The sequence below is a fragment of the Lutra lutra genome, chromosome 2, assembly GCF_902655055.1.
Source record: "Lutra lutra chromosome 2, mLutLut1.2, whole genome shotgun sequence".
NCBI classification, from domain to species: Eukaryota; Metazoa; Chordata; class Mammalia; order Carnivora; family Mustelidae; genus Lutra; species Lutra lutra.
Genome location: NC_062279.1, coordinates 177,962,565 through 177,978,905, shown reverse-complemented (window position 1 = coordinate 177,978,905; position 16,341 = coordinate 177,962,565).

Genomic DNA, 16,341 nt, shown 5'->3' with positions numbered 1-16,341 from the left:
GCAAACAGCAAGATTTCATTTTTGATGACTCAGTAATATTCCAGTGTGTGTGTGTGTGTGTGTGTGTGTGTGTGTGTGTGTGTGTGTGTATCCCACATCTTCTTTATCCGTACATCTGTTGATGGATATCTCATATGTGAAATTTAAGAAACAAAATAGAGGAGCATAGAGGAAGGAAGGGAAAAATAAAACAAGATGAAATAAGAGAGGGAAACAAACTTAGGGCTGCTGGAGGGGAGGTGGGTTAGGAGATGGGGTGACTGGGTGATGGGTATTAAGGAGAGCACATGATGTAATGAGCACTGTGTTATATAAGCACAGTGTTTTATATAAGACTGATGAATCACTCAACTTTACCTCTGAAACTAATGATACACTATATGTTAGTTAATTGAGTTTAATTTTTAAAAGAATAAAAGTAAAAAGAGAAAATTAAAAAAAATAGTTTGTGTGGTCCACAATTAAAAAAAAAAAATTGTTTCCCAAAAGAAATGTCCGAAAATGAAAACAGAATCAATCCAAGGAAACTACCCAAACTGAATACATGTTATAAAAAGCTTCAAAGAATGTTCAGCCCAATAGATAAAAATAGATACATGCAATCTGAGACCCACCATTGTGAAAATTAAGAATGCTGAAAACAAAGGAAAGGATTCTAAAAAATTTCAGATAGCAGAGTAAGACAGAGCAAGATAAAGAAAGAAATGGATTTGTATAAATGATTCAGATCAAAATAGCAGTGAACTTCTCAATGGAAACTCCATGTATTAGCTAGGTATTGCAACATTAAAAAAAAATCATACTCAAAGTTAGCAGCTTAAAACAACAAATATTTATTATCTCACAATTTTTCTGGGCCAGTAACCTAGGAGTGATCTAACTTGGTGCTTCTGGCTCAATCAAGGTATGGCTGAGACTCTAGTCATCTCAAATGTCAACTGGAGGAGAATCTGCTTCCAAGCTCACTCATGGTTGTTGGCTGGACTCAGGTCCTTGCTGACTCTAGCAGACATCTGTTCTTTGCCCTGTGGGCCTCATCCTAGAGCCACTCAGAACATGGAAGTTGGCTGTTCTCCTCAAGAGAGTAAAACACTGAGAGAATGAAATGATGAATGTCCTGAATAGAAGCCACTGTCTTTTTGTCCAGTATCAAAAATTGTGCCCCATGATTTCTCCCTATTTCTAGTCATTAAAATCGAACAACAGGTCTAACCCACAAGCAGGGGAGAGGACTACAAAAAGATGTGAGTACCAAGAAGTGGGAACCACTTGGGGCCATTTTAGTGGCTGCCTGCCACATACTGGGAGTTAGAATGTAATGGAGCAATGCTTTAAAATTCAGAGGGATTAATTTGTCCAAACTAGCATTCTATGACCAAACTAATAATCATACATGAACATAGACAAACAGCATTTTCAGACTTGCAAGTTCTCTAATTTTACCTTGCATACACCTTTTCCCTGTGTGGGATATGCTATGGTAAACCTGTGGCATCCTCTATACAGAAGGAGGCACTGACTCCCCAGATACTGGGAATACTGACTGCTGACTGCTCACAGTTAAGCAGTTCTCCAGAAATTCCCCTTGGCTGAAGGGAGCATTTTTACCTAAAGCTATGTCCCCTCCCTCAGGAAAGCCTGTACCCAGTGACTGCTCAATGGGGAAGTGTACACATATTAAGACATCTATCCTCAATTTGCAACAACTCTGAAGGACCATCCCAGCTCCTGAATTCCCTCTGGGTCAGCTGAGATCTATGTTCTGTATTGCAGTTCAACTTCTCATTCTACCCAACTCTCACTTCTTCACAAGTGTTCCTGAGAGCATTCCTGAATACACTTCTTGCATACAAATTTCCTTCTTGAAGCTATTTCTTAAGTAACCCAACTAAAAACAATTCTTACCAGAAGTGGATGAGGAAAAAGAGTCTAAAAATGAGAGTTTGGAGCTAGATCATCACCAGATGGCTGGCAACAAGTACAGCATCATGGGTGGTAATTGGAGTGATGATAGCAAATGGCATATTATAACAGGGAAATTTTTAAATTGTGCATTGATTGTAAAGTGGGATGGGAAATCAATTAAAGAAAATGCTCCAGCAGGTGCTCTATCTCAGGCATTTGATAGGTTCTGAAGAGGCAGTTATTATAACAGCAACAGAATAAGAAGGCAGTTGCTCATGCTATTGATGCATTGGAGAAGGAAAATGAGGTTTAATGATGCCAGAGACCAAAAAGCTAAGAATCTGATCTAGGACTTAATTATAAGTGAAATAGAGTTCCAGAGGTCTATTTTTCAGTTGTGCTATGCAAAAATCAGGGTTCAGATTAGGAAGGAGTGGGACCCTAAAACTTTCATTGGACACCAGAGCTTCTGAAACCTGTAGGCCTTCAAAAGTGGCCCACTCCTTGGGGTGCCTGGGTGGTTCAGTGGGTTAAGCCTCTGCCTTCAGCTCAGGTCATGCTCTCAGAATCCTGGGATCAAGTCCCGCATCGGGCTCTCTGCTTGGCAGGGAGCCTGCTTCTTCCTCTCTCTCTGCCTGCCTCTCTGCCTGCTTGTAATCTCTCTCTGTCAAATAAATAAATAAAATCTTTAAAAAAAAAAGTGGCCCTCTCCTTCCCATTAAAGTCTAGCATACTCCTATTTTTATAAAAATATGATGCAGAGGCCTCTGTTTTTTAAGACAACATACACCCTTCTCAGGATCTACCTCCATTGATCCTCCTAGTTACCAGAAATAAATAAATAAATAAATAAATAAATAAATAAATAAATAAATAAATAAAAATAAATAGATAAATAAATAAATAAGGCCAAATCACCATTTAATCCAGGGAGATGGTAGCCTCTTAAAGAGGAGAAGTACTGGGGCGCCTGGATTGCCCAGTGGGTTAAAGCCTCTGCCTTCGGCTCAGTTCATGATCCCAGGGTCCTGGGATCGAGCCCCTCATCGGGCTCTCTGCTTCGTGGGGAGCCTGCTTCCTCCTCTCTCTCTCTGCCTGCCTCTCTGCCTACTTGTGATCTCTGTCTGTCAAATAAATAAATAAAATCTTTAAAAAAAAAAAAAGAGAAGGACTGAAAGAGCTATATGATATAGCCAATACATATCAGTAAGACCCACAATAATGTGTATGGTTGCGGAATCTGTAAGGACTGGATAAAGGTCAGTTAGGTAAAAAGTTAGATTTTTTTAAGATTTATTGATATAAAGACACTCTCCTCCTTATGAAAAACTGATATAGGATTAGAAAGGGTACACTTGGTTTATAAATTGGTCAGTTCAGTACATGAGTAAAAGTTGAAAATATATCGCTAATACAGAACTGTCCTACTCAATGTGGCCCTGAAAATAGGGGTGTGCAAAATTATTTCTGTGGGAGAAACTTCTTGAACCACACCTGATATTTCACATTGTTTAAAAAGAAAAGTTCCCCAAGCCAAAACACACATAAATTCTGGTGCAAAGTGACTTGATTTCTTATTCAAGGACCTGCAAAGACAAAGATTGGCAGATAAGGAACTATAAGTTCTGGAAGAAGCATGTGAATGGACCTGAGAGATTATGAAGTGTAAAGATCTTTGTATTACATGCTATTGACAATCAGTGAGAACTCATCATGGGAAAGGCACTAAAAAAAACCAAGTAGACAGGATGGCTTAGCCAGTTGACATAAACCAGACCCTGTCTTTGGGCATTATCTTGTAACAATTGATTCTTGACCAAAGTCATCGTAGTGGGGATGAATACTATTCAGGATGCCCCACCTACCAATCTGATCTAGCTACTGCTGAAACACAGACCAAGTCTGAGTCCCAGTATGGCAGCATCTCTTCAGTCACCCCCCGGTGGCAAGCTGACTTCACAGGACTCTTCATTCTGAAAGGAGCAGCTAGCTTTAATACATTCTAGGTATATAAGAATTAACACATTCTAGGTATGTATTTGCTTTTTCTTCTTGTGTAACATCAACTAGTCTCTAGGGAACCTGAACTAGGACGCTCCTGAAATGACTGTTGGATGTGTTCCACAAAATGAAAAATTGAACCAAGAAAGAAAGTCATTGGATTCAGCTATCACAGGTTCCAACAAAAGAGATATAGTATGGGAAAACCTAGAATGATGATTAGGAAGAATCCAAAATGATCATTGTGAGGCTATTTTAAAGAAATAGCATTCCAGGATCTTCCAGAAGAGATTTCTTACTAAAATATTATGGAAAAAACCAGGCTAGTGTGTGAGTGTGTATGCTGCATATGCTATAAAAATGGATGGAACCACGTCCATTGCAAAAATCTTGGCAGGAAATTTATCAAAACAAATAATTCTCTACATAATTTTTTTTCTAATTACTTTGTAAATTTATGCCTTGCCTTGTCCTTAAGTGGATTTGGTCAATTCAGCTTGCTGTAAAACTTTTATACATTATTTACAACTTTTACTCCAATTCAGTAAGGTAGGAATTAATTTTGCTTTAGCTTGTTTCAGAGTATAATCAGTGTCTCTGAGGGGTTAAATAACTTGTTCAAAGTCACCCAAGAGGCTAAGCCATACTCCAAACCAGAAAAGTAGTTCTGTTAGAGTAAATATGAGTGATTTCTTTTCTACCTCTATGTTTCCAACTTTCTGAAATACGGTTATGCTGATTTTATAGCGAAAATAAATTGAAAATAAGAAAAAAATAGACTTACTAGGTGTTCAATACATATCCATTGAATCTCCAAGTGAATCAGCAGCACATAACAATTGTCATTCAAGAGCCTCTGGTTCTATTTTAAGAGACTTGGTTTAATTTCATGCCAGAAAATTGTGTTCTCAGCCTAAATATTCCACATGGTTTTGAGCAAGTATGTCATTTTCACTCCTTAATCTAATAACTCTAAATAATTGTGTTCAACAACTTAACTATCTACATTTTGGATATGGCTGAAGAGATTCTTATTTAAGCAGTAGTATAGTTTTTAGGTAACAAATAGAGATTTCTATAGTAGAAGGAAGCAGTCTTTTTGAGTATAACAGGAAAATATTGTCATAATAAAAATTGTCACATCTATTAGTTCCATTGGTTGTTTTTGGGTCTTCTCTCTTTTATAGAATGCACACTAGGTATACTTGAGACATAAAAAAGAAAGTAAAATGGGTAGTTTTTGCAGTCTCTGGACAGGTGGCTTCATTCATAAAAGCAACTCATAAAGTTCACTGAGAAGATTGAAAAAAAAAATGCAAGAGCTTAATAAACTTAGAGAATATACTGAGTTATTGGCCAGTACTGCAACCCCTGTCATCTCATTCCTTACAAAATTAAATGGATCTTATGAAAAAGGTATTTTTTAAGAGTATGCTATGTACTACCATTGGATTACTTTTGGAATTTAAATTAGATCTGTAGTCAAGTGCTTGAACTTTAATGAGATAATTTTTCTCATTTTAGACACTCAGGATAAGAAAAGCAGCTATGTATGTAATGGTCTCAATCAAACCTGTTTCTATTACCATAAATTTACTTTAGAATCCATTATTTTCAGGAGAAAGTGGGTTAAATATCTCTTGGATAACTTCACATACAAAGAAGTGTGATGGGGTTAGGAGGGGACCTAATAACTATCATCCTTGTCCTCCAAATCAATTTCAGAACTAACTGAGAGATAGATTAGTATAGGAGTTAAGCATATGGCAATCAAGACACCACTTCATTACCAATAACACCAATATTGGAAAATATGAGCTAGAGTAAGTGCCAATGAAGCAAGCTAGCCTCCCTTCCCCCATAATTAGAGAAATGAGTGGGAGGACAGAGAAAAACCATATGTCACTCAAATGAAAAATTGAGTCACAGGAAAACATAAAGAAAGGCAAAAATAGTGCCTTCTGAACCTATTATCCTGGGCCCTTGTGCGTGATCAAACACCTATAAGATTTAACCTTCTCATGAGATCTAGTAATGATTCAAATGATGAAGATAAAATTATAATCCATAAATTGACTAAAGTGCTTGTTTCCTTCCCATACTGAAAATTGCCTGATGGCAAAGGTTGACATCTACATTTTCAAATTCTAAGAATATTTTTTTAAATAGTGAATAAAATAAAATAGAAAGGTATGGACAAAAATTGGTTTAAGGGCATCAGAGGTTGCTGCTTAGTAGATATTCAGGGCTAGTGTCACAGAGGAGGGAGGGTTTAGTCAGAGTTTGAAAAAAGAATGGTATGTGAAGAGTGAAAAAAAGAAAGAAAAAGAATTTCCAGGCAGGGAAAATAAGTATGACTAAAACTACAGGGACATATTAATAATAAACAGTATATTTTGAGAAAATGGGTTGACCTTCTGGGCTGGAGGGAAAAGGTCAGATTGTGATAAAAACGTAATATGATGGAATGGAAGTTTAGAACTGGGCTCTTGAAGAAATTATTGGCTTTGCAAGGTAGTTGTTTTGTTTCATATTATTTTCGAAATAGATGGGAGCTATTGAAGATTTTTAAGCAAAACTGTAATATAAAAATAGCAATTTAGGGGAAAAAATAAGCTGACAGAAACTACCAAATGAATTAGAAGAATATCAAGCCTGGGATAGCGAAATAAAAATGAAGAAATAGATCCCTTAGCTTTCCTCATCTAATTTTTCCCTGTCTTTGACATCCAGACCTACCATGGTAATTAGATTAACTGCATATATGTGTATGTGTATGTTGCACAGAAATTATTTTCAGCTTTAAAAATTTACATTAAAAAATAAAAATAATTTAAAAATTAAAAAATAAAAATTTACATCAAAAAATATTTCTCTTTTATCATGCATGCCTGTTTTAATTGATGTATTTATGTTCAGCTCTTAAAATTAACTCCTGAAAATATTTAATAGTGAAAGACCAAAGAGATTTGAATACAAAAACCCTTCTTTGACTACTTTTCCTTTTCCCATTCTTCTCGTTCTATTTCTTAAAAAGACTTTGAAATCTCATTTATTGGAAAATGTCTAGCAACTCCAATTCCATATGTGTCACTTGGCCTTGTTCTCCATCACACTGAGAGATTCCATCATCTCCTTTATTCCCTCAACCAATTAATCACTACATTTGCCTTCTTTTTAAAAAATGTACTTATTTATTTATTTGTTTGTTTAGGAGAAAGAGAGTGCAAGTGTGTTCACATGCACACACACAAGTGGAGGGAAAGGTGGAGAAAAAGGGAGAGAAGCAGACTCCCCACTGAGCAGGGAGCCTGACAAAGGGCTCCATCCCAGAACCCTGAGATCATGACCTGAGCTGAAATCAAGAGTCAGTTGTTTAACCCACTGAGCCACCCAGGTGCCTCACCTTTGACTTCTTATATCCTAAATGTTTTCCTTATGTGTTGTGATCACTCTGGAGAAGCAGAATGGACCCTAATTCAAAATTTGGTTCAGATGTACAAATTGATGACCCCAGCACATACAAGAGGGTATGGTAAGTATCATTACTTAGAAAATAAGGCTTTCTGAGAATGTAATGACAGGTTCCCCAAGCTGGTCTGAAAATAGCTTGAGAGAGAAGGAAAGGAGACCAGCTTGAGGTTTTTATTTTGGTTAGTATCTGGGGCCAGAATGAGGGTTCAAATGTGTTGATAGGGACTGGTGTGGTTTGATTTCCCTTCTAGACCCAAGAGACAAAACACCGGACTTTCTTACCTTCCCCAAACAGGGGTGAAGGCTTAAAAGCTGTCATCGGTCAAACAACAAAAACTGGAGTCAAACTCATTATTACACTATGAAACACCATCCACATCTCTCATTTGCACTGGTGTCTTAAACTCCCAATTAATCTCTCTTCCTCTAATCTCTGTGATCTGCCAATCCATCTTTCACCATCAGGCCAGGCTTGCACATTTGCAAATCTGATGATGCCATGACCCTGTTCAAAATTCTTCAGTGTTCTGCATCTCTAAGCAGTAATTCTCAATTGTTCTCATTGAAATTTAGGGGATTTTATCCTGAAGACAGAAGAAAATTCAAAGCAGTTCTCTTCGAGACAAATATTTTTGAAGTCTATTGTTATATCTTAAATTCCCCTCCTGAGATTTTGTCTTTTCCTACAAATAGTCATATAATTTTTAGTATAAAAATAATCCCCCACATAACTTCTGTCTGTAGTGCCCTGCCTCTACCCTCACTAGACAAAACTTTTTTGGGGGTGGGAGGCTTGGTATACTTATTCTTCAAATTAGGGATTTTAGCCCCTCTTTGAAGCATTTCCCTGAGTTAACTCTGAACATTAAACACATTACATTATAGCAAGGATTTTTTTTTTTGTATTTTTTTTCATATCTATCTTCCCCAAAGTTTTCATGGACAAGTACAGGGTCCTTTCAACTACATGAGCTGACACAAAGCCTAATGTAGAGTGGTATTCAATACACTTTTATTGAGTGAATGAAGAAGTATTTCTTGTGACATTTATGATAATGACTGTTGCTGCCCTTTCCCTTAAATGTTATTAAAGAAACATCTCTAGTAATAATATCGTTGAAATTTTTAATTTACCTCATATGAAAGGTGATTTAAATATAGTTAAAATTACAAGGCACATTCATTTTAAAAGGTATTATAAGATGGCCAAAAGAGAAAGAAAAAACCCAACAACAGAATAGCAAAATAGCAAAAAAGTAAAATTAAAAAGAATTTTAGAGAGAAAAAAAAAAAAAAGCATGAGCAAAAAAAAAAAAAAAAAACAATAAAAAAACAAAAACAAAAAACACCCCACTTGTCTTTGTAAGCTCCCAAGATTACTCTTGGGCTAAGAAATTCACACAATATCACAGGGCTGAGTGGTATGGGAGGGGAAAGAGAATTTATACAAACCATGAGGGAACAAACTGGGGCAGGAGAGAGGCAAAAATATTTAAATGTGAAGCAAGCCCATGAAAATATAATTATATTTGCTGATAAGGGGACAGGGGGCTTCGGGTGGGCAGTGAGATAAGCTGAATGCATTATTATGTGTGTGTGTGATGGGAATATGTAAGTAAAAGATGAACTTTTTACTACTGGTTATAAGTTAGAAGTTGCTAAATTCTTATCCTAGTTTATTTGTGTAATATGTCCCCGTCCTCAGACCATTTGAATTATGGACCCCAGGATATTTGTTTTCCTTTTGCTCACAGAGTGATAATGAAAAGAATAAGAATAATGAAAATAGAATAATAATTACAATAATAATACAGCATTTACAACTTATAGTCTACAAATTCAATTGTGTTAGAAATATATATATATTTTTTTCTCTGACATAAAGGAATTCCTGTTTTGAGCCCCATAGCACTCAGTTGGAAGAGAACACTCTGGGTCCTTCTTTCATCTCTCTCCCACTCCAGCTACCCTGTCTTAGAAATTAATGAAAGTATCAAGGAATAAAGAGAGAAGAGAGAGAAGGATATAGACCTCAGTAATCAGTTCCTATGCTTGGCCTCTGAGACACTACCACCATGCCCATGTGTCAGTCCCCCGGCTGGCAGCGCTCAGGAACCCTCTGCTCTCAGACGTATAGCTCTCTGGTCTCATCTTTCCTTCCTAGAGCTTATAGTAATTTATTTCTAAATTCAGAGAGAATCCTTCTTCCCTCAAATTATGGGTCAAGATGTATTGCCTCTACCCAGAATCCTCTCTTCTCTCTGGGAAGAAAGGAAAGAAAAAGCCAAAAGAATTGATGACTTCTTTCAGCACTTAAGTCAATAGCATTTTGTTATGAAGAGGGGTCAATAACACCATAAGAGAGAGAAAGATTATCATCACATAAGCATTATCCTGACATAGCAGTTATCATTTATTGCCTCCTTACTACATGCCAGGCACTGAGGTCATCATCAGTTCATGCTGGTCAGTGTTTGAGTGGTATTGTTCATAAAGAGAATCTCTTGTATTGAAGAAAAGAAAATTCTCAGGAATAGTTACTAGAGAAAATAGGAGTTAAATCCATTGAATTCAGAAGTGACGACACAGAGATCAGTGGCACACTGGGGAGAGGCAGAGAGAACAAAGAAAAGGAGACAGAAGGTTTTTGCACGTAACAAGTTAAAGGCATAATTGGCATTTGACCAAGTAGACCTGAGGGCTCAGCAAAGATTGAACAAGAATCAACCATACTTAGTAGTCCTTAGCAACAGGGCTCTCTCCTTATACAATGACATTACAGTGGAAAAGGTCGTTTGTTAATTAAGTCAATAGTAACTAGCAAAAGAGTATTTTACAGAAAGATGCTGTTTAAATACTTCTGACACGGGAGAGAATTTGGGAAGGAATTTTTGGAGGATTTTGTACACTCAACAAAAAAACAAAATAAAGAAGGAAAGAATTTGAATTATAGATAAAGAAATTAAATTGAGTCTGTGTAAGAAGGGACTTTTTCCATTCCAGAGACTTATTTTATCTGCTAATGGTCCTTTTCACAGACCATGTAAATAAACTTAATATATCCCAGGTCTATATTTCTTTAGTTGTCATTTCTGATATTATTATTGCATGGAAGAAATCTCTTAAGGGCAAAAAGAGTTCATTTACTACTTGAAAGGTAGCATAATATGCCACTCCAAGATATGCCAATCAAGTGTAAGGGTTATTTTGAACTAAAGTTACTTGAAAAACAGGTGCCAGAGAGGCTGTCTGACCTCTCCTTTTTCTTCCTGAAAGCAGGAGATAAATCTCCATATGTAAGATAACCTGTACCTGAAAGAAAGTAGCACTCTTTATTTTTTTTTAAGATTTTATTTATTTATTTGACACAGAGAGAGATCTCAAGTAGGCCAGAGAGGCAGGCAGAGAGAGAGAGGAGGAGGCAGGCTCCCTGCTGAGCAGAGAGCCTGAGGCAGGGCTAGATCCCAGGACCCTAGGATCATGACCTGAGCTGAAGGCAGAAGCTTTAACCCACTGAGCCACTCAGGCGCCCCAGAAAGAAACACTCTTATTGCCAGACAGAGGAAGTCTCATACTTGTTAGAATGGTTATCATAAAAAAGACTAGAGATAACAAATGTTGATGAAAATGTGGAGAAAATGGAATCCTTATGCACTGTTAGTAGAAATACATATTGGTACAGTCATATAGAAGACAGTATGGAGTTTCCTCAAAACGTTAAAAATAGAATTATCATATGAGCCAGCAACTCTACTGCTGGGTATATCTCCAAAGGAAACGAAAACAGGATCTTGAAAAGAAATCTGTGCTCCCATGTTAATTGCAGCATTATTCACAATAAGCAAGATATAGAAACAACCTAAGTGTCTATCAAGTGATGAGGATACAGAAGATGTGGTATATATACCATGGACTATTAATTGGCCATGAGAAAGAAGGAATTTCTGCCATTTGCAGTCGTGGATGAAACTTAAAGGCCTTATGCTAAGTGAAGTAAGGCAAGCAGAGAAAGACAAATACTGTATGCTCTCATTTATATGTGGAACCAAAAAAAAAATCAATGTAGAAATGAAGAGTCGAATGTTGGTTAGCAGTGGCTGAGGGGTGGGTGAAATGGGGAGAGGCTGGTCAAAGTATACAAATTTACAGTTATACATACAGCATGATGATTATATAGTCAATAAATACCATGTTATATGCTTGGCTATTGTTAACAGAGTAGATCTTTAATGTTCTCACCACAAAAAAAGAAGTGATAATTACGTGACATGATGGAGGTGTTAGCTAACACTGTCATGACAATCATTTTACAGTATATAAGTGTATCAAATCATTATGTTATACACTTACACAATGTTAGATATCGATTGTATCTCAATAAAGCTGGGGAGAAAAAGAAGCAGAGAAGAATAAAAACAAGATTGAGAAAAGTTTATAATTACAACCGAGTGCCAATCAAAATCTGAGAGATATATTAAAAAACAACTAATACAAATTGTTCCTAAAAGAACATAGTCAGTAAGAAAAGAAAATTTTAGAAGAAAATAAAAAATGAAAAAATGCCAGCAACAGTGTTATTTCATTTGGGAAATTTTGTCTTAGTTACCATAGAGATAACTTCAGAGGGAGAGCCCATATATGTTAGGTGGTCATGAAATGATGTCAATTATTTTTTGACTTCACACATGAAATGTTTAAACCACATAAAATAGAAGAGCTGCAGTGAAATTATAAGATCAGATGTTTACTACATGCATAGTATGCTATTTTACAACATTTTGGCAAAATTCCATTTTAGTAAAATAGTTAGTAGTAGCTTCCTATTACAGACATAATAGTTAAACTTAAAATTCTTTATGTTTGTTATTAAATATTCACATGAAACACAAATTCTCAGCAGTTAAGAATATTTCTTTCTCTGATTTTTCTCTCTATGGCTCCTAACTGGCAGTGGTGGAAGAGGGCTGTGAACTCTGTGTGGGGGGAGGTGACATTTTAAGATACCAAAGAAGAATGAACCACAAAATGCAAAATGAACGTGAAGCTGAAAAATGTCAAAAAGACAAAGATACTAAATCTCATTTTCTTCAGCTGTCAAACTTAATTTCATCTCTTACATGTAAAGGATTTTTTGGAAAATAATTAAGTTCAAGAGGCTGCAGGGTCTAAATGATTCCTGAGGTTGCTAGAATTCTCAATAAAAAAATCCAGGGAGTGTAAGTATATCCAGGTGTTCCACAAAGCTCAAGATTTATAATTGAATTAAGAAAGAACTCCAAAAGGAACAAAAGAGGCCTCCATGACCATCTGTTACTAGCACCAAAAGGCAATTGAAACTGAGTGTTTGGGCAACAGGAACAAGGGTTGGTTAGGAGTAGATTTAAAGCCAAGATTTCTCTATTTATAATTTTATTAAGAGATAAGTTATAAGAAACATGTTTTTTTTTCAATAAAGTAGACTACTTTGTTGTTTTTAATTTCAGTTTTGTTCAGCTATAACTGACATATAATATGGTAGGATTTAAAGTGTACATTGTGATAATCTGATATACATTGTGGAAGGCTTCATCAATCTAGTTAATTAATTCATCCATCACCTCACATATTTATCTCCTTTTTGGTGAAAATATTCAAATTCTACTGTGTTAGCAAACTGCAATTATACAATAGTGTTATTAACTGTAGTCATCATGTTTTACATTAGATTTTCAGGTCTTATTCACCTTATAGCTGAAAGTTTATACCCTTTACCAACCTGTCCCTGTTTCCCTCACTCCACCCCCCAGCCCCTGCCAACATTTTTTTCCAATTCTCTGTTTCTGTGTGTTTCCTTCTAATCTACAAAATAATCCAAGTGTATGACAATTTTGGTAAAGATTCCTTTAATTCCTTTAATTATTTTTAGAGAACAGTTTCTGCTGCAATAAACATGGTGATAAATATCACAGAAAGAAAAGTTGCTTACATTGAAAAAGTTTAATTTCTTCACAGATTTGCTTGCAGAAGATCCTACAGCTAATAATGTGTGGCAATATAGAACAGAGAGAAGATTCATCATAGCCACATAAAGCAATGTCTCTCAAACTGAGATCTTTATACAAATAGCCACATTTGTGGTTAAAATATTGAAATAATGGGGCACGTGGGTGGCTCAGTGGTTTAATGCCTCTGCCTTCAGCTCAGGTCATGATCTCAGGGTCCTGGGATGGAGCCCTGCATCAGGTTCTCTGCTCAGTGGGGAGCCTGCTTCCTCCTCTCTCTCTGCCTGCCTCTCTGCCTACTTGGATTTCTGTCTGTCAAATAAATAAATAAAATCTTTAAAAAAAATAGTGAAATACTTAGATTTGATTGATAAATAGCTTCTGTCTCATGAGTACATCTACTGAGTCAGCTGTGAAGTCCAGGAATATCTGGTGAAACTGGGTCTACCCAAAACAAAGGATAATTTTTCTTCACATAATATATACCCCTGCTCCCAAATCTTGTGCCCACATGGATGGATGTGACTGTCCAGAAAACCCTTTTTTTTTTTTTTTGATTGACACAAAGAAGCTATCTAAATTAACAATACTGCTTGCCCATTCTGGAAACTAGTATGTGCTTGCTTGGCCACAAGTTACAAATAGCTATTACAAAATAACCACAAAACAGTTCTAACGGTTTTCTACAAGACTGAATAATGCAATTCTTCCAGACATCCTTGGCAATCTGAGCTTCAGACTTCTCTGGGGTTCATTCCTGTATTATTTCATAATAACACAGGAATACCATTATAATAATACAGAATTGCCAAACTGAGCAATGCCATTCAATTCCAATGTTCATATTTGCAAGTGTATTTAAGATAAAGTTGCATCAATTACCTATAATGAAAGAGTTTTATTTCTAATATATTGTTAAATAGGTCTAGCTGCCAATAAATAGGCAAGTCCAAATGTCAAAATGACAATTGTTCCACACTCATACTGAATTATGCTAGTGGTTACAAAGATAAAATCCATTTGCCCCATGTAATAAACATGAAAATAGATGGTACAGTCAACGGGTTTACATGCAGATAGTTTAGCAGAGTATTTACAAATGTATTTGCAGAATGAAAAGAACCAGTAAGGGATGATGAAGTACATTGGGACTAGTAAGAACAAAGAATGTTTATCAAATCTAAACCCAAAGAAGTAAATGGGAGAACAGTTATTAGAACCCAAGAAGAGCCAGAATCATGGGAGAAGAAAGAAAGAAAGAAAGAAAGAAAGAAAGAAAGAAAGAAAGAAAGAAAGAAAGAAAGAAGAAAAGAAAAGGAGAAAAGAAAAGAGGAAAAAAAGACCAACCATATGACAATGTCTGCCATAAAAGGAGTTAGGAGAATAAATAGCCACAACTGCCTTTTGTGGTAAACACAAATGGAAGTCAAGAGGTGAGGGGTACGGTGTAGTCCATGAAGGTCACTCTTGGAAGCCCCAGATTTGGGCATGAAAGCACAGAGAATTAATCTATAGGGAAAACAGGGAGAAGTGTTTATCATTTGTCTGTTTGCTTTCAGACCATTTACTTGCCCTTTCTTCAATATGATATTAACACAGGGACCTGCATTTCAGACTTTCTTTCCAACTTGTTTTTTAATGATGTCTGGTCATTGGGAGCTAGCAGGCAGAGATTAGAGGACTTAACAATATCAAAAATTGTTCTGTCTTTCCCAATGTCTCTCTTTTTCCAACATTATTTCTAGAGTGTTTGCATATCCTTCCTGGTCCAGCTACCACTGAGCAGCGATGATCCTAACTCCCACAGTGTTGGGCAGAGCAGAACATGGCAGAAATACTATTTCCATTTCAACTTTTGGATTGAGACAACTTTATCTCCTTCATCCCTCCAGCCTGAGTATGTTAGTAGGTTCATGTTGTTTCTACTGTCTGGCTTGTCTCATGTTTCTCTGCATAAATTCTCAGGTCTTCCATCACCTGCATATCCAATTACCACTATTAAATTTCCTCTCTTTGCAATACCAGGAATCACTTCTGTTTCTGACAGAACTCCGATAAAATGTGGGTTAATTTGTGATTAAATTACATTTTCATAGACTTAGACTTTTACTTCCTATGTTATTTAATAAGTTGAAAGACTGATTTGCCATCACAAAAGGTATATGGTGAAGAACAGTATCATACTATTTTTTCTCAAGTGAATAAGATAATAAAGGCAGAAGTTAACAAATGAATCAAACATATATGTCATACCCAAATGAAGTCATAACATACTGTATGAAGAAAACTAGTAGTAGTTTGAATTCATAAAAATAGTAGGGAAATTGAGTCACTCCATGGCCTAATTGTCAGTGGAGACATAAAAATAAAAATCTTAAAGGCACCTGTGACTTAAAAGCCAATTTCATATTCACATTTTAAACAGAAATATTGTTCAGAGCCTGCTTTAGTTATGCAAGATCTCCATGGTTTGCTGGGAGGAAAGCTAATGGTAAATGATCAGTGATGGATCTAGTCAGCAAAGGGAACTGATGATTAATTATTAGGTTAGTTATATAGTTTTACTGTCTTTCAGTTATCCATAATGTTATTTTAAAAAACAAAATTTAATACTGAATTTTTCTCCACATATAAAATGAGGAGAAACTGGAATGGGAGTTATAAATATATACATGGATTGATCCTACTCAGCATCTATTAATTCCTGGAAAGAGTCATTGTATTTTAAAATAGAAATAAGCCTATCCAAAAAAAGCAAAACAGAATAAAACAAAACAAAAACGTTCCCAAGATACGTTTGAAGACATGCATGCCTAGTCATATATAAGCGGAGATAATTGGGTGGGGCTTAAAGTAAATCTCTTACAGAGGGCTTAATCATGAAGCAGATTCTTTTTGCCTCCCCCTGCCCTTCCCATTTAATTCTGGATTGTAGGTGTGTCAACCGATTTGGTAGATATGATGGATAGCTTTGAAGCCA